The sequence below is a fragment of the Myiozetetes cayanensis genome, unplaced genomic scaffold, assembly GCF_022539395.1.
Source record: "Myiozetetes cayanensis isolate MyiCay16 unplaced genomic scaffold, myiCay2020 scf5-8, whole genome shotgun sequence".
NCBI classification, from domain to species: Eukaryota; Metazoa; Chordata; class Aves; order Passeriformes; family Tyrannidae; genus Myiozetetes; species Myiozetetes cayanensis.
Genome location: NW_026087742.1, coordinates 38,119,239 through 38,144,312, shown reverse-complemented (window position 1 = coordinate 38,144,312; position 25,074 = coordinate 38,119,239). Strand labels below are relative to the sequence as shown.

The 25,074-nt window shown below is 34.8% G+C and overlaps 1 long non-coding RNA gene across 1 annotated transcript in view; it reads right to left on the bottom strand.

The window, feature by feature from the left end:
• Nucleotides 1-787: 787 nt before the first annotated feature.
• Nucleotides 788-25,074, bottom strand: part of LOC126649623 (uncharacterized) — a 69,490-nt gene continuing 45,203 nt past the window's right edge. Inside the window, exon 3 of the long non-coding RNA XR_007631093.1 lies at nucleotides 788-886. This is a non-coding gene — a long non-coding RNA (uncharacterized LOC126649623). The remainder of the gene's footprint in view (nucleotides 887-25,074) is intronic.

Here is a 25,074-nt window from a genome sequence, read left to right as displayed (position 1 = left end):
ACTGCCCTCAACAGGAGATCATCACTAAGAAATCCAATTTTAACATGAAATATTCTAGATCTCAGGGAACGTTAGACATGAAAATTTCAGTTAATGAAACAACCTCTTGTACATGCTAAGAAATAAAAGACGAAATGTTTTGAACACAATGATTTTTGCTTCATCATTCTTTATTAACATTAGACTTTCCAAGACATAACGGATAAATTTACACATTGAAGAGACAGCCATAGAACCACCTTTAGAATTCTAAATCTTCCAAAATCAAAACACAGAAAATGATGGTAATTGTGTTTGTTTTCCCTGATATCAACACAAAGCTATGGAAATAATGCTTGGAAAAGCCAACAGTAGGTCATGGTCAAGGATTTTATTGTTCTTTTCCTTCTCCTCTTCTGTGCCAACCTTCAGAGGATTTGATGGAAAAAAATACTATTATAAAATCAATTTTGCAAGTGAATTTTTTCAAGGTATGTATTACTACTTCTCTTTGGTAAAGTCTGGGTTTTTCACATCTTCATTCTCCAGTATGATGCATTTTACAACAAGTTGTCAGTCATTTCTGTTTGCGGTTTTTTTCCTATACGGTCCATCAAAATTATGCTTGTACTGTTCTTTCCAGATGAGAAACAAATAAAGACAGATGTACAACTATATGGAAGAATCTGTAATGAACTAGTACTGTAGGGTCCAAAACACTGACTGGCTCCCTAATATGCAGGATGATGCACAAACACACACAAAAAAGACAACTCAGTCTCAGAAACTGTAGCATCTCATCTGTGTGCTTTGAAGGAAATAAGTATTAAAAGACAGGTGAGCTAAAATGTTGTCCCTGTGCTAAGTCCTTGTTTTCTCTTGTTAGAAGGCACTTGAGGTTGACGGTCTAGGAGAAAAAAAAAAAAAAAAAGTAGTATTCAATTTTTGGGATTTCTTGATTTCCAAGAAGGAATGTAGTTGCCTTATCCTTGCCAAGTACTCTGACAAAATGCTCATGCTCTGCATGAGTGCACTGCAGTTCCTGCTTGGTGCACTTGACATTTCAGTGTCTTTCCACATTATCTTATCATGTTGGACTCTATGATACTTGTTGGATCCCTTCCAACTCAGAATATTCTGTGAAATCAGAAACAATTCTGTGAAATCAATTCTGTCTGATTTTAATACAATATCATGAATACAATTCATGATAAAGGTTCTCCTGAATACAAATAACACAAGGAATATATTGCTTTTATTTTTTTCCAGTATAAAGATAACACAGTACAACAAATAATATCAGTCTGAAACAAAATTTCTCTTCATTGAAGAGATAAAGCAGGCATGCAGTCTTCTCTCAGCTGTAATCAAAAAACACACCTTCTCTACCCAGAAAGCTTGAGCATTCCTTGATCCGCCAGAATGGTCCTGGTAACAAAGTGATCAAGAGGCCTATTAAACACAACATACATACATACTTCAGGAAGTAAATACCTAAGACTGAGAGATCCTGTTCCTTACTGAGTGACTAAACAGATACATGTTCACACTGCATCATTTTTCCTTCTTTTCTTCAATGAAAATTGTCTTCTTTGCTTCAGAGTGAGAAGTAGTACATGACACAATGATTTGTTCACCATTTGTAAAGTTTTAAGTTCAAACTTTCTCAGGTTAAAGAGAAACCTGAAACAGGATTTTCATCTTCATCTAACATCCAAGCCACAATGTGAAAGTCAATTAACACTAAGTTGGTTCAAGTCACCATAATTGCTTAACTGCATATTAAAGCAGAATTAGCCTGTGTGTTAGATGTACTGAAACAGTATCTTCAAGTGACTTGGGAATTCTTCTATGGAATCAAAAGTCACAGCATCCAGACATGTTTTAGATATGTACTTAAACAAAACTATCGGTGCCTTTATTTGGAAAATTACTATTCAAGTAAGAATACACCATGGGAAATGTAGACATAAGTTAATTAGAGTTGTTTTGTTATTTTGGAGTTAGGTATACCTTTTTATATCTGTTAGAGTCCTCAGCATCACTTCTCACTTCAGAGTGGTCAATATGCTGTACAACATTTCATATATTTGTGTTATATAATACATTGTCCTTTAAAAGGTAACAGAACATACAGATGCTTTAGAGAGGTGGTTTTGATTTTTTTTCTGGAGCCTCAAATAGTTGTGAAAAGGGGCAGAAGAGCAAAAGTAATGAAATTATTCCACTGAGCTAAATTAGCTATCATATATTTTGTATTAGCAGAAATCTGATGGAGAAACTGAATTCTCAAAGACATTTTTAGAGAAAGAAGCCTTGATTCCCCTTTGATTCAAATATATTAATAATGAGAACAAAGGAAAGAAAATTGAAACTGCTTTTCTAGGTTTTGCCTCTACGCTCTCTCAGATGAGTGGTAGTGTGCATTTATTTTTTATTCCTCTGCTTAAATTTAAATTCTGGCAAAGGAGGTACATAGGAGAATGGTGGCACACTCCTCAGAATCCTAAACTCTTGCAACTTTTCCTCTGTCAGCCTAACTAACTGAAAATATGCATTTATCTCTGAAAAGAAAATTATCTGATCCCACCATGCACCATAAAGAGAGCTGGGACGTGAATAAATGACAGACAGATTTTTAAAGTTGCTTTATGTGGTAGATTCTTTGCCCTGTAATCCTAAAGTTTTGGAAATGTACCATTCTAACTACTGCTTCATTTCATAACTCTTTGAATTTCTTATGTTTAATCACATGAAGTGTGCTGAGCAGACACAGGAGTTAGCCACTAGCAACCTGTTTATTGATATCAGTAAACTTTCCCAACTATGGTTTTCACTCCTGTAGGTTATTGTCAAAAATACTACTAGGTACAGTTGGAAGATATTTCCTTCCCTGCTCTCCCCACTATTTCTGAAAAAACATTCATAGCACATTTTCCATAGTATTGACACTATGGTGTGTATCTGCATTCACATAATGATAAATAACAGTCATATTATAAATTTGGGCTGTTTAGATCTTCCTTCTTCTCCATTTTCTTTTCTTTTCTTTTCTTTTTTTTTTTTTTGCCATAAATAGAAACTTTGCTGGATGAATTGTCTTCTTTCCCATGTTTTTCTGTTTTGAAGTCTACTCTGTCTAACACATAGATAAAGAAGTAAATAGTAGATGGTGTCTTACAGACCTCCAATAGTCCACAGGCCACAAGTTGCAAGAGACTGCACTAAAGTACTTAAGAAACATGTCAATCAATTTCCAACCCATTAGTAATTATCTTTAAGAACTCCCACAGGACCACAGAACATAGATGAGTGTAATCTCCTTGCAAAGGAAACCTCTGTGAGCAGAACCATCTACATATTAATCCTGGATCCTATAAATATACCAGGAAAACTACTGAACAATCTGTAAGCATTCAACAAGTAACAAAGTGATAATAGGATAAACATCTTGCCAGACATTTGTATCAAAGCATATTTTCAGACCTAAACACCCTCTCTGAGGTAGTAACTGACATAGAAAATCAAGAATGTAACATCCTGGTTTAGACTCTGATAAGCATTTTTACACTGATTTGTATGACTTTGATAGGAAATTGTAATAGAGATGAACCATATTACAATTGAGTGGTTATAGGCAAATTGAAAAAGAACATACTTAAAAAGATGTGGTACTTATTGAACATTTTTAAGGAGAATTAAAATGTCCTAAGTCCTATAAAATTCAATATTTTATTAATAATTTATTTTCATTGTAAGTGCAATCGTGGAACAAATCAATGAATGTTGGAATGGGAGAGGCAGTGCCCGTCTCCCATCTTGGAAAGGATCAATAAAGCGCACTGAGAGACATCGGAGATGATATCTTAGTTCTGCTTACTTTCACAGCAGACTTCAGGAAGCAGAATATCAAGTTTTAAGCAGCATGTTACAAAACATAGAGAACATTATAGACCAAGAGAGAACAGAGAATAAAATTATGAGCTTTACAAAAATAAGAGAAAGGAAATGGTGTCTTTGGCAGACAGCTTTTGTTCAACTGAGGAAGGACATGCTGAGAATTTACCATTTATGGACATGCTGAAAAGTAACCATTTATGGAATTATATTTGCCATTTATGGACCTATGAAGGTTTCTTGTTCTGTCTGTCTTTGGAAGACAGCATGAGAAATAAGCATCTCTATTTTCAGCATTAGAGGTTTTTTTAAGAGGGCTTTTCAGTCTGAAAGTAGAGGTGAGTGCTGAGTGATGGGGGCTGTAAAATTCCTATCATTAAAATAAACAGAGTTTAGACAGACATGAGACTAAGACAATCTATACATACTGTGTTCTGACACAGGATGGGAGAAGGAACCACAGAACTTTGTCAACCTTTGATTTACCTGTTTCATCCAGAATGACAATTTCTTAAGTATTTTTGTTAACACCTTGTGAATACTAGCTAAAGTGGTTGTTCTCTGCCTGTCCCACAAATTCATTTAGTTTGAAGTAAACTACTTACATTGTCTTTCAGACGTAAGTAGGGGAGAATAGAAAACCCTGCCTTTTACAAACTATATTTAATTTGAACACACTGCTGAGATATGGCCATAAATCAGCATTTTTCAATGGAATGCCATTTATAAGTATGGCACAAATATTTTGTTTCAGCAAATATGTAAGATACTTGTACTTTAGTACCTTAGTACTTAAGATACTTGTACTTTAGATAGCCTTAGTACTCTGACCAACTTTTCTGCAAAAAATTTACCATTATTTGTGCTCAACATGATAAGCAAACATCAGCATTATTCTGGAACAAATTTACAACACTGATTTCTTTAAGAAATTTTTTATAACCAGCCCGCATACTGGAATTTGCTTGTGTCCAATTTTGTAAAGTACAAAGCCTCAGTCATCTGGATTTACAGCTGCATGCCAAGTCTGGGAATTAAATTAGTAATTAGACAAAATTGTATTGGATTCATTAAATGAATAGATATGTAGTCTGTTATTTTACTTGACTGTAACAACGTGATACATAAGCTGCAAACATGATCAAACTTCTTATACTTCTTATACTTAACTAAGACTGCGGCTTTCCACTTATATTTTACAAAGATTTATTAGCCTTATTCAAAAACTGTGGATTTTTTTTCAAATTATGTTAAAATATATTTACTATCTAACACGTACCTAGGGATATTCCTTGTAGATCAAAAGAAATATACTTCTACTGACTACTTAACTCATTATTTGGATGTGAATTGGATTGTAGACAATGCTTTTCTCTTCAAATCCATGATTTCCTTGCCACTCAGGTCCTTTCTGAAGATTTGTCTTTGCAGTGATAGCTACAATTTGTTGTATTATATGCAATCAGATCAAATACTAATAAAAAATACTTTGCATTTTCCTCCAACTTCTTTAATGTTTCCTGCTTTTCTTCTCTCTCTAGCTGTTTTTCAGCTCTCCGGGGCAGGAATTATGTTATACTATATAATTCATAGAATGCTTTATACACCGTAAGGCTATGATATATCATATTCCAGTGATTGTGCTCCAGTAGGAAAAATCTCTGAAGTGTATTTCATTAGCATGGTAACGATCCTTGAGTAAGTACATTATGTACAGTAAAGGGTTTTAATCACAGAATCATAGGATTGTGTACTAGTTAGGACTGGAAGAGACTTCAGTAAGTCTTTAGCCCAGCCCTCTGGTTAAATCCATGAGGACTGTTCCCATTTACCTTATTCACCTCTATGTGTACAACAAGGGTTATGAAGAGGACTAGTTTCTTGATTTCCCCTGGGACCAAACTGGGGCTGAGCAGCTCCATGGATTGTACCTTCTGCCTGTTTTGGAGATGGGTGCAGTAATGGCCTTTCTCCAGCCACCAGGGACCTTACCTTGCATGATCTTCACAACCTTTTAAAAATTACAAAAGTACCCCAGCAATAACACTAGCCAAAAAAATTTGTAATTCAACAGCTTGAAGGGTGAGATTCAGCTTCAAAAGAAGTCTCCTAAATTTCGGCATGAATAGTAGATGTCTATACAGAAAGCTAGATATTTAATCTTCTCTTGTAGAAACACTTTAAATATTGGTTTTTGGCAGGTAGCTGACTTGCTTCTTAGATACCACTGACTGCTTTGACTACTTCTTTAATTACTACTGCAAGTTTCATGTATTATATCTGTCACTATGCTACTGGTAAAAAAACAAACAAACAAAAAAACGTGTAAGAAAGGATTAGTGGATAAATGTAAAATTCAAGAAAACAGTCTTTCCTGTCTTTGTAAAGAGATATCATACTTGACAGAATAATTTGTTTCTTTGGGAGAGTCAGCATACAGACAAAAAGGATATAGTTTACTCAGATTTCCAAAAGACATTTGACAAGATTCCTCACCAGGCGTTCTTCAAGAATAAAAAAATACTGTGGAATAATAATAAAAAAAAAGACCATTACCTGGAGGAATGCCTCTCAAAAAAAACCAAAAAACAAACAAACAAAAAACCAAAACAAACAAACAAACAAAACCAAACCAAACAAAACAAAAACACCAGAAACAAAAGTAGAAGGTAATGGTCTATATTCCCAATGGAGTGTGATCACTAATGGAGAAAGATTCCACAGACATCTGTACTGGTGCCCGTGATATTCATATACACTTCAGAAAAAGGAGACAGTGAGGTGATAAAGTCTGCTAACAACACAGAATATCTACACAGAACAATTCAATGCATATATATCTAAAGCAATGTCCTTAGGGAAAAAGTAATCCAGACTTTCCATACACATTCCTGGCTCTAAGTGAGCAATTAGAACTCAGGAAAGAGATTTTCAATTGTATTAAGCAACTGTGTGAAAACTTCAACTCAATTATCAGTAGCAAAGCAAGACTGAAAATGTTAGGAATTATTGAAAAAGAACAGTGGGTTTTGGTTTGTTTGTTTGTTTGTTTGTTTGTTTTTAAAGAGAAGACAACATACCCCACTATTCAATCCCTATGCCCTCATCTTGAATGATACATAGATACCTGATTCCCCTATTAAGAAAAGGATATAGTAGTTTTAGGCAGAAAATGCACAGAGAAAACTGATAGGAATTATTTATTTTTAGACGGTAAGGAACCATTCCCCATGCAAGGAACCACTAAAGAGAAAGATATTATTCAGTCTGCTAAATTGACACAGGGAGGAGATGGACAAGGAGATACAACAGAGATTTACAAAACTATAAGTGACACGGAGAGTATGAATGGGGAAAGATTTGTCACTGCCACTTCAAATATAAACATTAGGTAGCATCAGATTAAACTGACAGTGGAGCTCTATGGCACAACTTACTTTGTATTTCAAGAAGTACCAAAGGCTTCTGAAACAACTTGAAACTCAGGGAAATTACTATGAAACTGATCCACTGAGGGCTATGAGACATGAAAATACACCACTTATAAAGTTCATGATCTGCAAATTTATGGGAGTGTATTGAAAACCATGGTAGTAAAATATTTTTATTTTGACTAGTGTTTTCCTCACACTTTCACCTATACATCTATTATTAGCCATCATCACAGACCAGATACCAAATTTGACAAGCTTTAGATTTAATGACTGTTCCAATGCTTTTAACAGTGTATTTTTGAATATGATTTCCAAATGTTTGTGAAATAACAGATTCTGCCATTTGTCTATCTGTTCCTAAGCCTCTTGTGGTTTTATCAGCACCTCGAAAGAAAAAATAAAATCATTACTATTGAAATTTTTAGATGAAATATTTAAGTTTTGATTAAAATAGAAAGCCATTATTTATACATACTGACTTAGCTAGATTTATAAACAGAAAAATAACACATAAGGAACTACTGAATGATAAAGATCTATATTTTAGAACAGGGTTTCAATAAATTCTTTGCCATTACTAGTCCTCTTGAAGTACAACCAGGAGTTACAGGATTATTAAAAAAGGTAATTGATGAGATATCTTGGTCTCTATACGCAGATGGTCAGACAACATCATAACAATAAAATGCTTGGATCAATGAGTAATTAGCACAACTCTACAGTCTCTGACTTTGGAGTCATGGTTCTGAGACTCAGCACCAAGTCTAGACAGAAGTAAAGTCTACTGAATCATTCTAGTAATTTTCTCTGTATTTTTATGTCATGTCTTTTACCATGAGATGAAACACAGATAATGAAAAATACTCGAGCTTTCAGCCTGGGCATTTTATACAGAATCCTTATATTTCAGCATCCTCATTGATTCCCAGATCTTTTTCTGTGGTTTTAGTTTGTTGTGGCTTTTTTATTTCATTTTTTGATTGGTTGGATGGGTTTTGTTTGTTTGTTTTTTCCACTTATCAGGTAGTTCACCAAAAATCCTCTTTGACCAAGAGATTTGGGAATCACACTGACTTTTGTGTTGCAGTGTCTATGCATCTCTGACTAAATAAATCTCAGAGGGGGCTTCATCATAATGGTCTGTCAATCTTCAGACCTGAAATAATATTTTCTACTGTGATTCTGCTTTGGATTTTATTTTTTTACCACAGTTACTGCTTTCCTTTTATCTCTTTTTCTAAAGTGATGGATTCAGCTGTGCTCCTGATGTGCTCTTCTTCTTGAGTTTATTAAAACACAAACATGAGGTTTCAGCTGATTTCTGTTTCTGCTTTGCTACTTTAGCACAATCACTTATTAATAAATTATTTGTAAGTCTCCCACGTTTGTATTAGAATGTTTTTGTTGTTGCTCTGCATAGAAAATTTCTTTGATCTTTTCAGTGTGTTTACCATGCCATTTCTCTGTTTTCTCCCATAAAATAATAAAATAAACCTATTCTCTCTAGCACTCACCTCCTTTTCTCTTTAGCACTCACCTAATGTCACAAAATACTCTGAATAGGTCAAAGGACAGTTGCTATGAGAATCAGGCTGTGATAAAGCTTGAATGAAAGCAGAAGACACAGAAAGAGCAGATTAATGTGCATTATATCCTTGGCATGAGACTAAACCTCTCTGAGACTGTGTGCAAGCTGGAGCTAAGTTATTTGACATGCCTGCAATGTCCTGTGGCTACAAAGTTTAGAAACACCAAAGGATGTTAGTACTCCAAATACTTTTGCGATGTAAATATAGCTTATGATGAAGATATAAATCAGTATAAATCTTGTTTTGAAAGGAATGGTGGCGTACACTATTGATTTTTGTCAACTTTCATTCTAAGAAATGTCTTCTACTTTTAGTCCCTATGCAAACTGCTTTTCCATTACATACATTTATAATAAGCTGTAAGTTGGAGTATACTCCACTGTTACACTTATCATACTAAAAATAAGGGTTTTAATCTTCATACACAAGAATAAAATCACAAGGTAAGGTAAAAATTAAATTTCTGTTCTTGGTACTGTATTAGTGCTATACAATCAAGAACACTAGTGACTCAACTTCTTTAGGAAATTCTCAATTTTGAGCTTTGCTGGATACAAAAAAATACAGAGGACAATAAGGCAGTTTTTGTATTCTCGATAAGTCTTCTGTTCATCAAGGAGAAATAACTGCAAACTATTTTCCTTTAAATCCACTTCAGATTCCTTTGTTCAGTATAAAAAATAAAAATAAAATAAATTGAGGCTTACTAAAATAAAATCAAGTGGTCAAAATTTTGTGGTTTGCTATTTCTCTTCTGTACAGAGGATATAGAGTGCTACTAAAACAATTAACTTTTCTATGCAAGGGTGAAAATGGATACAAAAGGTGAAAGACAGTGAAGAGTGAACACATTATTTTCAAGTCACATAGCATGTTGTCTTCTGGAAATTATTCTGAAACCCATACTTCACATATGACTCCTTACTGTCTGATTTACAGTGACACCATAACTCCTAATAAAGTGCCTGCCAGCCTTTTCAAGGGCAAAAGAAATCTATAATTAAAAGTTTTAAAACAGTACATTACTTCCTTTCCTTATTTCTAGGGGACAGGAAAGTTAGAGCAAGAGTATTTTTACTGGGAACACTTTTAAATTTGGCAACCTGCTTCTGTGAATAAACATCTAGCTTATGGGGCAAAATTCTTCTTAAATCAGATATAAAACTCAACTTCTGTAGAAATGGAAAATCTGTGATACTGACCAGCTGAAAACATCTCAGTGTCTGTTGCATGAAAATCTTTGTTGACTTCAGGAAGCATTTGACATAATTTTTATTATGTAGTATGCTATGTAGAATTATAAGCATCTTTCTTCATGTTCAGTATGCAAAGAAATGCAACTATGTAATATGGATTTGTTGATTGTAAAATTGGCTATATGATAAAAGCTTTCTACAAATTGAATCTAAAAAAAAAAAAACAAAAAAAAAAAACAACCTGCAAAGTTCTGTGAACTTAAAAGATTCCATGCTGCATTGAAAAAGCCCCATCAATCTGTTTCTTTTAATGGTTTTTTTGATGTTTCCTGAGAGAAATTTGAATAAACCCTATCTTCTTACACATGTAGGTCAGAGTTTTCTTCTTATCAAGCTGCAATGATTTGTTTTATTTCACTGGAAGACTTCTGGCATGCCATTTTTTCTTAATTCAGGCTTTTCCATAGATGAGTGCTTAATCAATGTTCTGCTAAAAATTGGCTTCATAGAAAAAAAAAATGTTTACATCCTGCCTCAATTGGAATTGCATGAACTGCAGTGAGAGTTCAAAATCTGTGGGCACGTCCCTATTAAAAAAGTAGAAGTGGTGAATAGGCAGCATTGGATCTCAAGCATAGTAGCTAATCTATTCTTCATGTTTGATTCTGGTCTCTTTACTCATAGGCTCTTCATATCAGCTGAATTTTGTTATTAATTTACAACGATTCTTTTAATGCATAGCTACTACGGGACCAAAGAAAAACAGGTTATTTTACACTCCCCTTACTTTTCTTGAATAATAAACTGTGCATTTTGAGTCTCTGGTTGACTACACCTAGGCAAATTCCAATTAAATTCCTAATACCTCAGCAGGTATCATAACCATCTCTACATAACATTTTAGCTATTGATGTAGGCATCAGTTTTAGGGTTCATCTTGTCATCTTTGTTATTGTATGACATTCTTCAATCCTGTTCTGGATACCCCAACAAATTGAAATACAAAATTCTACAGGGTGAAAAAGACAATTTTTACCTTACTTGGAACATTTTACAGGGAATATAAATCCTGAAGAAGATTTCCAAGAATTTTCTAGAGAATGGGAATAGCACTTCTTTTAGAAGCAGCACCAGAGGACCCTGTAGTTCAATGGCTCTGCTACAAGCATAGTAACCCAAGCTTCAACCCTCCACCCTCCTTTTAATGGAGAAAGGATGTGAACTTTTTCAGGTGAGTGACTCACCAAGTCAAATTGGTAACTCCTACATATGATGGACACTTTACCACAGTAAAGAGCTGTTTCCTCATTGCTGCAGATAACACTGGTGAAGATGAAGATTTACTGTACAAAAACATGCAATTATCACATCCCTTTTGTAAAGGTCAATGTAGGAATAATTTGTATAATAACCCCTAGGAATAAGTCTTAGGAAGTAAGGAGACAGATTCAGCCTAAGTTTCAAACCAAGCAGTAAAGCCAGAGAAGACTTAAAAGTCAACAGGCTTAAAAAGCTTATAATGGAAATAAAAAAGGGCAGTAATTACCGATTAAAAGCTTTACTGTCTGAGTTAGACTTTTGGATACCTTATCCCTTTGGCATTAATCTTTGTGGAATGCTCATTGCAAAGAGTTAAGATATTTTGTGTAAGTGCTACAACAAGAAATTCTAATTTTGAACAAAAAAATATAATTCCTACAGTTTCATCTCAATCAAAAGTTTAAGGACTTAAAAACTTCAAAGCCCCTCTCCTTTGAGATACAGACATCTAGAGAAATAGGAAAGAAAACAATTTTACCAAAACTGAGCTTTATGCTAAGGAGAGAATGAAATTGCCACAGTGTTTAATCAAAATCTACATACTAACATGGGAAGATGGAACTTGACCTGTTAAGGAAGACATTGGTTTTGTTGCATACTATTTGCAGGTACTGTGTCACCCATTGTTTTCATGTAGTACTCAAACTTCTACCATGTTCAGATTTTGTTTTCTTATGGTTTAGTAAATACCATACTGCTATTGTAAGTAAAAGCTTCAGGCATTACACTATTTTTCCTTCCCTTAATTTTTCAAGACATCAGGGATAGAGCCTATTTGGTTTGTTATGAACTTGTTATGAGAATTTCCTGTGGCAGTCAAGTAACAGGAACTTTGTACCTGAGTCTCTTGTTACAATGTGGTATTTAAGGGAGTTTAACTTTCAGAGGACTTGAAAGTAAGGACAATAAGCTCAGAATAAAAGCCTCAGGGTTGTAGACAATGCTTCGATGGTCAATTATCAGTCACCGAAAATGTACAACCTTGAGCTGGAAAATATTGCCTGAAGTATAAGAAGGAGGGAGGAAGGAAGGAAGGTAGGCAAAAAATAGCAGCTGAGCAAACAGAATAAGGTAACTGGTGAAGCCTGGATTTTAGCACCCTCCATCATCATGCACAGTGTATACCAGTAGCCAGACTACAGCCTAGCCAAAGGTCCAAAGGAAAAAACTCAAACAGTTTTATAAGTAAGAACTCAGCACTCAGTGGCAAAGGTTAATGTCATGGAATGATGGGGTGGTAGAAGCTGCAAGATTGCTGCCAGCACAAGAGTCTCAGTTCCTTCCAGTTATATCATGAGCTCTGACACTCCAACAGCCTTTTGACCTGCCAGCAGGTTGTCCAAGACTGCATATGGCAAACTTTACTTTATGTGTCCCAGTGTATATTTTCTTAACAAAAGCAGTGCATTTTTCCTCACTAACAAACCCTCTAACTTCTCAATAAATAAAGCTTTAGGTATGTGACAAATAAAATTTAGTACATGTAAATTCAATTTGACCTCTTACTGCTTCAGGTAACAGCTTGAAAGCTTGTGGAATACCGTTGATGGTATTTCTGTTTGAAGGAAAGAGAAAAAATAAATGCACAAAGACCTTTAAATCTGCATAAACTAGTCTTGAACATTTCAAGCCTCAGTGAGGCAGAGAAAAAGGTCTTCCTCTTTATGAAACTTAGACTGCTCTCTCAGAAAACTACTGCATGGTTTAGACAATCGATATTATGAATCATTATATAATGAGTTTATGTAATCAATTATACAAGATGTCCATAGAATAATAGATGTGTAGTTAGATTAAACAGGGAGCAACCATTGTTACTGATCAAATATGCAGTGATAATAATGTGTTTAGACAACTATTTAAGATTTTAGAATGCTACAAAATTAATACTAAATTCCTATTCCACTAGTTTTAGATGTGCTTCTCCAAGGTAAATCTGGAAAGACATGGAAGTGAAAAGATATATTCAATATTAACTGGCGATTCTGAAGGATGGTTTCAGTATTGAAAAAAGAGAATATTTTAGGGAAACAATTTTCCTTGGTGTAAGTATTGAACAAGATGAAAGAAAAACATTTTTGCAACTATTGTTGCAAAGTTATTTAAAATATGCAAAAAGAGGAATCTCATCTGAACTCTATGAAGATAAACAAAAGGTGTTATCCACATTTACCAGAATAAGATGAAATACACCTTAGTTTCATCCAGAAAGTCTTTAAATCTGATAGAAAATAAATTGTGATTTTTCTGAGGTATTTGTTTATTTGTATGTTTGTGTAGGGAACAAACCCTTTCAACAAAATAATTTTCCTTAGGATTCTACTCTTCCAAATTGGAGTAGTATAAATTATTCAAAAGCAGTAACATATTTAAAGGTCAGTTTAAACTAAAAAGTATGCAGAATGGTTGAATAACATTAATTAGTGTTATAACAATTAATGCAGTTGAGTTTATGTTTGGATGGAATTCAAAGAAAGGAATAATGAAAGTGAGTAGTGAAGAAGTAATAAGTTGGCACTTACCAAAAAGGAAAAAGATGATTGAATTTGTAGAGAAAATCTATGATAATTGATTCAATTTTATTTTAATTTCTATTTTACAGTGGAATGACATATTCTAAACGAGTCCCCTATGATTCATTATATCATGAAACTGTCTTTGTGACTTGTTTTTGGAAGACATATTGTATGAGTCACTGTAAAGTGAACTAGATAATGATCTGTTTAAAATAATCTGGACTTCGTAGAGAGATGATTCAGGTACACAAATCTTATTTATTTCAGTGATGGACAAACCAAAAGTGCAAAACTTCCTGATGCATTTGGAACTTTCAGATCAAGACTTTTGATATTGTGTGACCACAATGTATTTCCTGATAAATATTCTACTCTACTTAAGACATACTTGTAGACATTGCCCGTTTTAGTTTACAAATTTTTATCTTCTTCCTCTAGGTATGACATTCCTGTAATTCCACCGGTAGTATGTTACTTTTTCAAGCTTTTTTAGGTAATCATTAGCTGTGATTTTCTCCTTGTATCCTATTACCTCTTCAAGAAAGGCTAAGGTTTTTATGTGCCCAGGAAGCTAAACACAAATCTGTTTAATATCTGCTAAGATGTTTCCCTACTATTTATAAATTTTGCATAAGTTATGCTTTCTGAAGATTCAAAAATATAAATAAATAAATAAATTTAAACTAAATTAGACTTCTGTATGAAAAAAAAATCTAGACTTTAGTTCCCACTCTACATTTTCAGATTAATTACAGTATCTGGTAATATCTTTCTGATGTTCTGACACTTTCATTTTGTTTTATGTGTTTTGATATGCCTTCCACAAGAACCATAAAGTCTATACCCAATGGACAGTACAAAGTCTGTGAGGCACCAAAACATCCAGAAAGATAATGTCAACGACTGAGGAAGCAAAAACAGTTTCAGTTCCAGAGTATAGTTCAGAGATGATTATGAATGTGGTTTAAAAAAAAGTCAGCCTCTGCTCCATTAATGAGGATGCTGAGGCTGTAACTGTCAGAAATGGTACCACTTCTTTCCTTGTTCTTTTATTAACTTATATCCTGAACCAGACATCCTGACACTTTGTTTATTTAAGTATTGCAGGCTCCAGTTTCAGTGTGTCTTAGATCTCCCAAAATCGCACTTTTGTATACAAGAGCTGATATTTGTGTTACTGAAGATGAGTTAAAAGCAACCTATTTGAATGCTTCTTCTGATAGCTGATGTTTCAACAGCCACCAGCAGTAAACAAATTAAAAAAAAAAAAACGTGAATGGAAAGCTAAACCAGCTTTCTATCTCCAGACCAGTAAAAGTCCGGGTGGTTTATCTAGGAGTAATTAGCATGAAAATAACCACTGCAATAATTTGTCTCTGGTGCGAAGGAATTTGCGCACATCCTAAAATCTTGGCTTTCTATGTTACATGCAGTGACTGATCGTCCCCACTGATTGTGTTGAACACCAGTGTGACAGCCTCAGATGCCAACTGTTTTATGTCATTCACTGATACACTGATTTCAGATGCAATAACAGCTGCAACAAGTAACTTAAGTGAATTTAATGCATATGTGAACAACAAATATGAATGAAAATGGTGTTGGATTAGTAACTTATTTTTTCTTTATAAAATAAAAAAAAAAGCTTACATCTCAATATCACATGTTAGACTTAATATCAAGGTAAGAACTGACTTCATCATCAGATACCACAAGATTTTCTTTTCTCAGTAATCAGAAGTTTATTGTCATTCTTCTCATCCAAGCATATTCTCCTACTGAGAAAAACCCTTTTGTGAAGATACTGTGACAAAGTTCAACACGACCCTATGTCCATCCAACTGCTATTCTCTTCTAGTGAGGGCTGTTAGGCAACAGTGTGCAAAAAGGTTGTTTTGGTTTTGGTTTTGGGTTTGGGGTTTTTTTGCCAAAATCCATTGTCATTTGTGCAGTTGAGTGTCAAATTAAATCAAGCACTTACTATATATTGGATTATATCCTGAAGGGTTAATTCTTTGACAGCTACCAACTCTTCAGGCTGTTTGTGCAAGAAGCTATATACAGAGACCAGAGCATCCTACTAAAGAGTTCAGAATTTCTGACACAAACTTCAGGATTTGAAACCTTAGTGCCTTATAAGAGGTGAAAATAAGTGAACAAAATCCTTGGATGACAAGGCATATTGATACAGAATCATCTTTTGTTGATGTTTCTCTCTTCTGACTAAAATGGAACTGACTTAAGGACAACAGCACTGGTAGAGGGGTTTTGAAACCTTTTCTGTATGATTCTTCCAAGTGGCAGACCATAAGAAAAGCTCTTCTCATTGGGCTGAAATCAATAAAGCTTGCACTTAACTGACATCTTGAAAAACCGAGCAACATTCTCTTAATCTGGTTATACATCCTACCATGACTGCTGTAACTAAACTCCATGAAGAGATAGAGGCAGGTTATGTAACTTTTAAATAATTTCCTTCTTTTCTTTTTATCTTTTTTCTCTTTTTTTTTAGGGATCCTATAGAGGAAGTTTTAGTGCTAATAGAAGTCTAAGCTTTTTTAAAGCATGTTACCAGTGAGAAGCATTCAGATCAGCCCATTTCACATTATTTTTATTAATAGCTTCTGCTTACTTCAGTAGGGTGTCATTATTTATCTTTGTCAATGACTGTGACATACGGTTAAGTCTCACAGGCACCAAATGGCTAAGCTAAAGGCTAAAGGTTCAGCTCCAGAGGGAGTAGAAAATCAACATGAGTGATGCAGATGGCTCATTCATGGCGCTAATTATCTTTTGTAAGAGATATCACTAAAGGCAAAATGGAAACTAAAGCAAGAAGAATTTAAATAGAATCTTACATTTGTCTTCTTTTGAGAAGACAAGTGACTTTTTGGTGTGCCTCAGGGCCCATTACAACAGCAGCAGCAGCAGAAGCAGCTTATAGCATATACTGATTCTGGGTACACTATTGTTCAGATGTATCTGTGTCTAGGACATTTTGGACAGGGTCTTTGATAGTGGCACAGAACAGGAATAAAACACAAGACTCTCTGTATCTGCTGAACTGCCATGGGATGTTAATTACAACTTACAACTGTGCTATATTACCTGTGGCTTCCTTTTGGCAGCTGCTACTAAATGAATACAATTACATTTGATAATGGATCTGGGCTCTGATGTAGAATTATATAGATGGCTCCTAACTCCTATATGTTAAAAACTGTCTTAGTATACTATTTATGAAATGATTATTTGTTTTATGAGTGTTTTATAGTGTTTTTTGGACAAGAGACAGATGTTTGGTCTGTGTAGGGTCAAGAGTTTCTAGTGACAGTATATCATATAATCATTGGATGTATGCTGTGCTGCAAAGATACTGATCATCGTGTTTTATAATTGGAATGGAGCTCAGCTTTGTATCTCTGCAGGATGCAAAGTATGCTCTCATTTCCACGAATTTTTGTACTAATTGGGGCTTAAAACAGCGCTTTCTTTGATGCTCAACGATTTACTTCACATGGAAAAAACTTCATTTTTGGTTTTAGACTTACTATAACCTACTGAGAAGATGTCCCCATATACATCATACATTTTACTAACATATTATCAGCAATGAAATCTGAATGGAATAATTTGAACAAAATATCACTATTAAAAGAAGTATAACTGAATTACTGGATTCATTTGCCTAAGCAGGGCTAATTAGAATGGACAAATCACTACTCTAAAATGACTATACTCCTCAAGCTAATACCTCTGCAGAGACCTGGTATCTCACTCAGAGCCTGCTGAGGAATCTCTAATATTGGTGGATTGCACTGTGTCCAAAAAAAATCCCAACACCTTTAAAGACTATAATGAACCATATTCTCATTCATACTGCTGTTCCTTAAGTACCCACTGAGCTGCAAAAAAAGGTCATAAAATCTACATCTTCAAATAAAAACGCTTCAAGGAGTAAAATCAGGACCCAATTGACCATTATGCTTAATCATCATCTTCCCTCACATTATTTTGGACCACTGCAGCTCTCTGAGTCAAATCTACCCTAAATGAAGCTAATCCTAAGCAATGAAGACACAAGCCAATGCATGTTCCTTGGTCTGAAAACTGTCTGTCTTGTCAGAAATATCCACATAATCTCTAACAGCTTCTGCTGGCATTTGGATCCCTAATCACTCAAACTGTGGAAAACTGTCAACAGATGCAAAGGCAAAGCACTTAATTTTATTTGTGCTTGTCTTTTTAGAAGGATGTGGTGAGTTTCTGGCAACTGATATACATACTATTACATAAAAAGTTATGAGGGTGAAGACCTTTCTCTTTAATTATGTTATATTCTGTTATTATTTTCTTTTGTTTAAAGCAGAAAGTAATTTAGAAGAAAACATATGGTTTCTTTTACTACATGAAGAAATACACCATCTGGAAACCTCTCAGAACAGGTTCTTAGAAACTATCTTACGTTCATAATTTTGTTAATAAAGCAATTTTGTTTGCTTTAATGAATAACTAGCAGTAATATGACTTAATGTTGTCTTCTAGTTAAAACTCCAGTTAACTCTTAATATGGGTTTGCTACTTAAGCAGTTAAGTTACATTGATAAGTTACCATTGCTAATATGGTCTCATGTGCACTGTGCCATAGTTTTGTTTACCTACTTGTTTGATTTTCTCAGGCTGCTTGAGTTTCATGCCCTTAAGTCTCACAGATCTTAACTAACAAGGCATGAAATGGTATTCAGTTTGAGATTAGACATTTGTGTATAGATGTTCATAGGTAGGTGTGTTTGTGTGCACTGAATATCTAAGCTCTTGTTTTCATTCAGTGGAAAGCTGGTCAATACAATCAATAGAACCTAGAATCAATAGACAATGATTGGGACAGAAATTCTAGAACTAGAAATTCTAGAATTAGAAATGCTACTTAATATCAAAATCCAACTGGACATACACCTGAACATCCTGTACTAGGCGATCTTCAACAGCACAGAAGCTTGGACTAAATGATTTCCAGAGGTTGCTCCACAACTCTATTCTGGAATTTTTCAGTTGAACCTTGCCAGAAAACATCAGTCTTCTCTCTCCCTGTTGTTGAATTCACAGAGGGAAAGAGGAGGCAGTACTGGAAGAATGAAAGAGGAACCTTATGTTCCAGGCATTTATATGGGAATATGGAAGTTTTGTTCTTCTGCTACTAACCCACTTCAGCAATTATTTTTAAAGCACCGTATTTCCAGGAGTAGGCCTAATGCAAAGTTACATAAGGATTTTACTCTCCAGCCCCAATCTAGCATCTCACCATCTGCACACTTGTCATGCCACTCAGGGAGCAATTGTTCACCCTCTTACATGGTTGAACATGACCATGTTTCAAACACTGACTGCCTCTATCCTATTAAACATGTTTACATTTGTTGGACACCTGGAAAAAAACAAGACAGTGGAGAAGGGTGCAAGTTACATGAATTATATAGTGCATACACAATAGACAGTACATTTCTGCCCTGAAATAAATGCAGAAATACAATGGACAGTTGATACAAGGGCTTCAGCTGTCCCTTTACTAAAGATAGGACCAAAGCGTAGAAAGTCAGAAAAATTTTTTAAGAAGAATTTATAATTATTACAGTCAGATTTGGAATCAAGGCAACTGTAAAATAAGAGGTCTCTCTGAAGGATATGTAAAAAGGTTCTCATAATCATGTAAGAAATTAAAATACCCTTAGACTATTGTTTGAGAAGTTTTTGGTTCCTTAGTATTTTTCTTTCTTTTTTTTTTTTCTTGTTTTTTTGTTTTTTTGTTGGGGGAGGAGGGTTTATTTCGTTTTTGTATTGTTTTGGTATACATGGAATTATTTTTGGTGCATTAAAGTGTTTAGCCTGTAGCAATCTATAGCTTTGGCCTGCATCAAGAGAAAATTCTGTATTGGGTACTCTCAGCTTTAATACTGCTTATTAAAATAACTTTTAATATGAAACAAAAATAGAAATAATTTAGGAATCTCTAACATTTCATAGGGAAATGTCTACCAGGTTCTGCAAGATGTGAAAGTGCACAGAATGCAATTAATCACCCTGCCTCTTTTACGCTTGGATTCTGCAGCAGCAGTTGAACGAAAGCAGTTCTCTTATTTGTGTTTTGAACACTGACAGTGTCAATATGTTGGAAGAGAAGAAAGGCATGTTCTTTTCAGGTCTAATTTTGAAAGCCTAACAGGCTGACTTTGCTGCAGAGGATTGCATTGCTTGCTTGTTTCTTAAAGGAAATAAGTCTGAAGTTAAGTCTGTAAAACAGATCTCTGATCTGCATTCCCAATCTTTTGCTAAAAAGATAGAAGAAAAAATGTATGTTGCTGGGTGCATTTGTGTCAGAATTTTAGGTCAGACCAGTAGAGTGCTTTTGAAGGAAATCTCCTGATGGTACCTATTTACAATGTTTGAATTTATATCTTCAAGTGATTTTTGAGCTAATAAATTAGATTTATTTATAATAAGACTAACCTAGAAGATTCACTCTGGGATTGCATCTACATCAAACAACTACCAGGCATTTAGTGTGCAGAACTAGAGAGGAGACAGTCTGAAATAAAATGGAGTCACTACTGAGTCCTCAGAAAACTTTTGAACTGTTACAGCTGCACTACACTACTTACTAATGTAGATTAGCCCCTTCTAAAAACGGGCATTTATGTGTCACGGTCTCATTACCACCTACACAACGTTCTTCTACTTGCAGTTATGTTAAATGACAGCTGGAATGCCACTTGACACTTGAGGTGAGGTTTTTCTGGGCTTTCGCAGAGGTTTTTTAATTTTTTTCCCCAGGAAAAAAAGATATCTGCCACTAAGATTCTGCAAAGGAGAAAAGTATCTTTAGGAGAGAAAGCTGCAAAATGTGATGAGGCAAGCTTCTAAGCTACCTGTCATAAAAAAATTAGATATTATTAATTAGAACAGATTGTCATTAGTATAAAATTTCCATTACATTCAGTATAAAAAGGACTGGGGAATTAATGATTTTGTGAACATTTTTGATGGATACGGTCAGCCCCTTAACCAAACCAGCAGTGCTTTGGTACAGGCTCCAAAGGAGATAAAGGCCTGAGCTGTAACTAGGCCAAGGACTCCTCCAGGGAACCTCCAAATGAGTAGTGTGACCCAGCAGGCATTGATGCATGTGAGCTAGGAACACCAATTATGTGGTTAACGTTTTTTCCAAGACTCATATATCAAGAAACACAGAAAGTTGTGGGTATAAGGAATCTCATCCTCTCCTTCCCATTATATGCAATTTGACTATAGGCCAACCACTTTGTTCCATAAATATAACAGCCTAAGTGAGCCTTCTTTGAGCCTCCCTGCTAGGTAGTGTGGCTGCATGATACTGATCTCCTCTTGAGGTGAGACACCTCTCAAAGTTTCTCCTCAAGGTAGAGAGACCATCTACTAATGACAGACTTCTTTCTAAAGAAGGCTTAAGTTCTCTCTAAATTGCAAAAGGATTTCCTGAAGTGTTTCTCAATGGGAAAATGAGTCTTCCCTTGAGCACAGATGCCTCACAAGATTTGAAAGATCCCTTATTCACAATAGATCCCCAATAAGAGGTGGATAAAATGCTGAATTAATTAAATCCATGTAGCTGATTCTGTCAGACATAAATTATTGTCTAAGTTTGAGATTAAGATTGAACCTAGCTGCACCTAAACTCCATCTAGAGTTCAGAAAGCAAGGGGGTCCACTTAACCTTATCACTCATTCGGAGGTTCACCCTTATCCTTCTGAATCTCTGGTCTTTCTCGCCAGTGCAAATCATTCTAATTTGATTTCAACTTGATTCTTTGTATGTTTCTTCCATGTAGTAAGTAACTCTGTAAGTAACTAACAATTTGTTGTACAAGAAGCTCAACATGACCCAGCAATGTGTGCTCACAGCCCAGAAAGCCAATTGCATCCTGGGCTGCTTCAAAAGCAGCATGGCCAGCAGGTTGAGGGAGGTGATTTTCCCCCTCTAGTCTGCCCTTATGAGAGTCCACCTGGAAAGCTGCTTTCCAGCTCTGGGACCCTCAACGTAAGAAGGATGTGGACCTGTTGGAGTGAGATCAAAGGAGGGCCACGAAGACAGAGGGCTGGAGTACATCTTCAGTGAAGACAAGCTGAAAGAGCTGGTGTTTAGTCTGGAGAAGACAAGGTTCTGGGGAGACCTTAAACCACCTTCCAGTACCTCTGATTTTTTGATAGATTCATTATTCTGATATTTAATTGAGGTAAGGAGACAAGGGAAGAGAAGAAAGAGGAAAGAGAAGTATGTTTCCTGGATTGAATTTACCTAGTTGCAGAGTAAACTCCAGCTGTAAGGCATTTCTCTGGATCCTTTACACATCTTGTTCATATGTGTATATAGTACAAACCAGAGACACCAGAAACAGATACTGTCCTCCAGTCTCATTAGTGCCATTTATAGAAGCCATGCCATCTTATTACTCCACCATATTTCCTATCTTACACAGAAAGAACTCCTTTTCCCTCTTAGCTATGGCATAACACAGCAGCTGAAACACAAATAGTTAACCACAAAAATAATTAGTCCTTTTCAGAGCCATTTCTTCTTAAACACAATTGAAAACATTTGTTTTTTATATTCTCTGTTCACACATTTGGCTTCGTAGTTAGCTATGTTGAAAAAAAAAAGTCCATAGACAAAGTTCTTTTTCTCTTAATTTGATTATTTGCTCGTACCTATTTATCTGCTTTTAAACACAATACATAACTTGAATTTTTGGGGCTAAATTTTACCTTTCCCCTTACTCAATTCCAAGGTTTATTGGTTTAGAAATTATAGTTAATGAACCAAACAGCAATGATGAAGTATGGGAGGAAGGCAGCAGAAAAGGACAGGGGGATAAAAAAAAAGTTTAAAAAGTGCCTAACATTACCTTGATATTGGTATCAAAAAGAAGGGACAAGAAGGTTTGTTCTCCTCGTAAGTTGTCATCTCCTTGGAGGTGAGAGTATGTAAAACAGAACTGTTATAGATGAAATCATAAATGAAAAAGACCTTTAGAACAGAACACCAATGCCAATTAAAAAAAAAAAAAAAAGCAATTACACAAATAGTTCTGCAGAAAAAAATGGGAAAAAAACACAACGTCAACAACGGTTTCCTCAAAGATGAGCAGACTAAATAACAGAAAGATAAATGTAGAAAAAAAATATGAAAGGAAAAGGTCTATAAAAATACCAGTTTAAAAATAAAGCAGCATGTATAACTGTAATAAAATTACTTCTTGTGGGAGGCAAAAAATGTATCACCCATCTTTCTGTTTTGTTATCTGGTACTTCAGTTGAGCATGGCAGTATTGAAAAAGAAGAAAAGATCCCTCAACAAGACAATCAGTGGGATTGCTTTTGTGGTTTGTAAAACAATTTCCTAAATACATTTTGATATGAAGACAGGTGATATTTGAAGAAGGGTGGTTCTTATTTGGGACTTGGGACAGTTGTGCCCTCTTGGCACAACAGTTCTAGTCACCCACCCAAACCATTTGTGGGTTCTCCATTTGTAAGAGTTCTTTATTTGTCAGGGAATCAATTACTGTGCTGACAGAAGATCATATAAGTTCCGGAATATCATATATATCTTTATAAGACATGAATAGATCTGTGTGAAACAGGTTTTTGAGCCAGGTGGAACTTTGTACCTGATTTGTGTAGAGCTAATTTTATATTCTTTGTGTTCAACATATTACTTAATTGGGTTCTTGGAGATAAAAAGCTTTAAAAAGGTAAATCTTGTCATGGTAACACATCTGCAGACTCAAGTGTTACATTTGGAGCTAAATTTGAATTTCATCTTTCTTTAATGCATAAGACTAAAGGCCAGGATTTAAGCTTCTATGATATGCAACTTTGAAATATTAATTTTCCTGTTGTGATACTTGCATTAAGCTTTCCTTTAAGACTTTTTAGAGGCCAAAAACATTTCTGCAAAAATAAATTCTTGTGTCTGAACTCAGGTGTTTGGTTTCTCTAGTTTTTCTTACTTATAATGATATTGCTATGCTGTAAGAAAGTGAAAGGGGATTAGACAAATATTTGATATAGAAAAGTCAAACACGTAAGGTCAGTCAAGTTCCCCAAGCTATGTTAGACGACAGTACCTGAGATGTGCCTTCACAAGTGTTACTTTGTGTAATTTTATCCTCTGATGAAACATCCACAACAGTCTATTGATTGTATCTACTTTGTCCCACCTGTACAGGAAAGACCTCATCTTTCCTGATCTGAGTGTGATGAAAAGACTTAAACACAGAATTTCTCAGTCTTCTCTTTATTTTGCCCACATCAGTAAGGTCTATAGTCACAACAGAGTGATCAGTGTGGAATTAAGAGTAACTACAGGAACCTTTAAGAGACATAAACTAAAGAATGGATCCTAAAGTTCTTTAGGACTGGATCCATTGAATAGGGTGGATAGAGAGAGGAACTAATCTAAAGTATGAAATGGTAGATGGAAAAAGCTCAAAGAAAACCTTTTCAAGGGGAAATAATGGATTTTATATTGAAGTTCAATTGTTCATTTTGCTTTCTTAACCACGTGTGTTAATAAAGGCCATGAAACAATCCATCCACTATACACTGCATGTGTTGATAACCTTTAAATAAAACCGCTGAGGGGAGATATATTGGGAAAGTTTCCATCCTGTTTTTCACTTGGACTGCTTCTATTCATTTTCTGTAAATAAACTAGCAAAATAGGAAAATAATTCAAATATATATTCTGAAGACAGTACTGAGAGAATTTTAAGTATGTTCTTTCAGAATAATAAGGCACAGAATATTTTTAATGTACTAATGCAAATATTTGCCCCAGAAATTCAGCTGTAAGTATTGTCAGTTTTAGATAGGGTGTAGGGATATATCAACATGTCTAAACATGTCAAAAAAACAGATGAAATTTGAATTTTTGAATAAGCTAAAACCCAGTAAATGATACATGAATATTCATAAATTTGAAAATCTGTACACTGAAATGCTATTTGTTCAAGACATTCAATGAGTTATTTTGAATAACAAAAAAATCATGGAAATCCTGATGTGTTTCCTAGTAATTCACACTACAAAAACAACAAATGAATTCCAT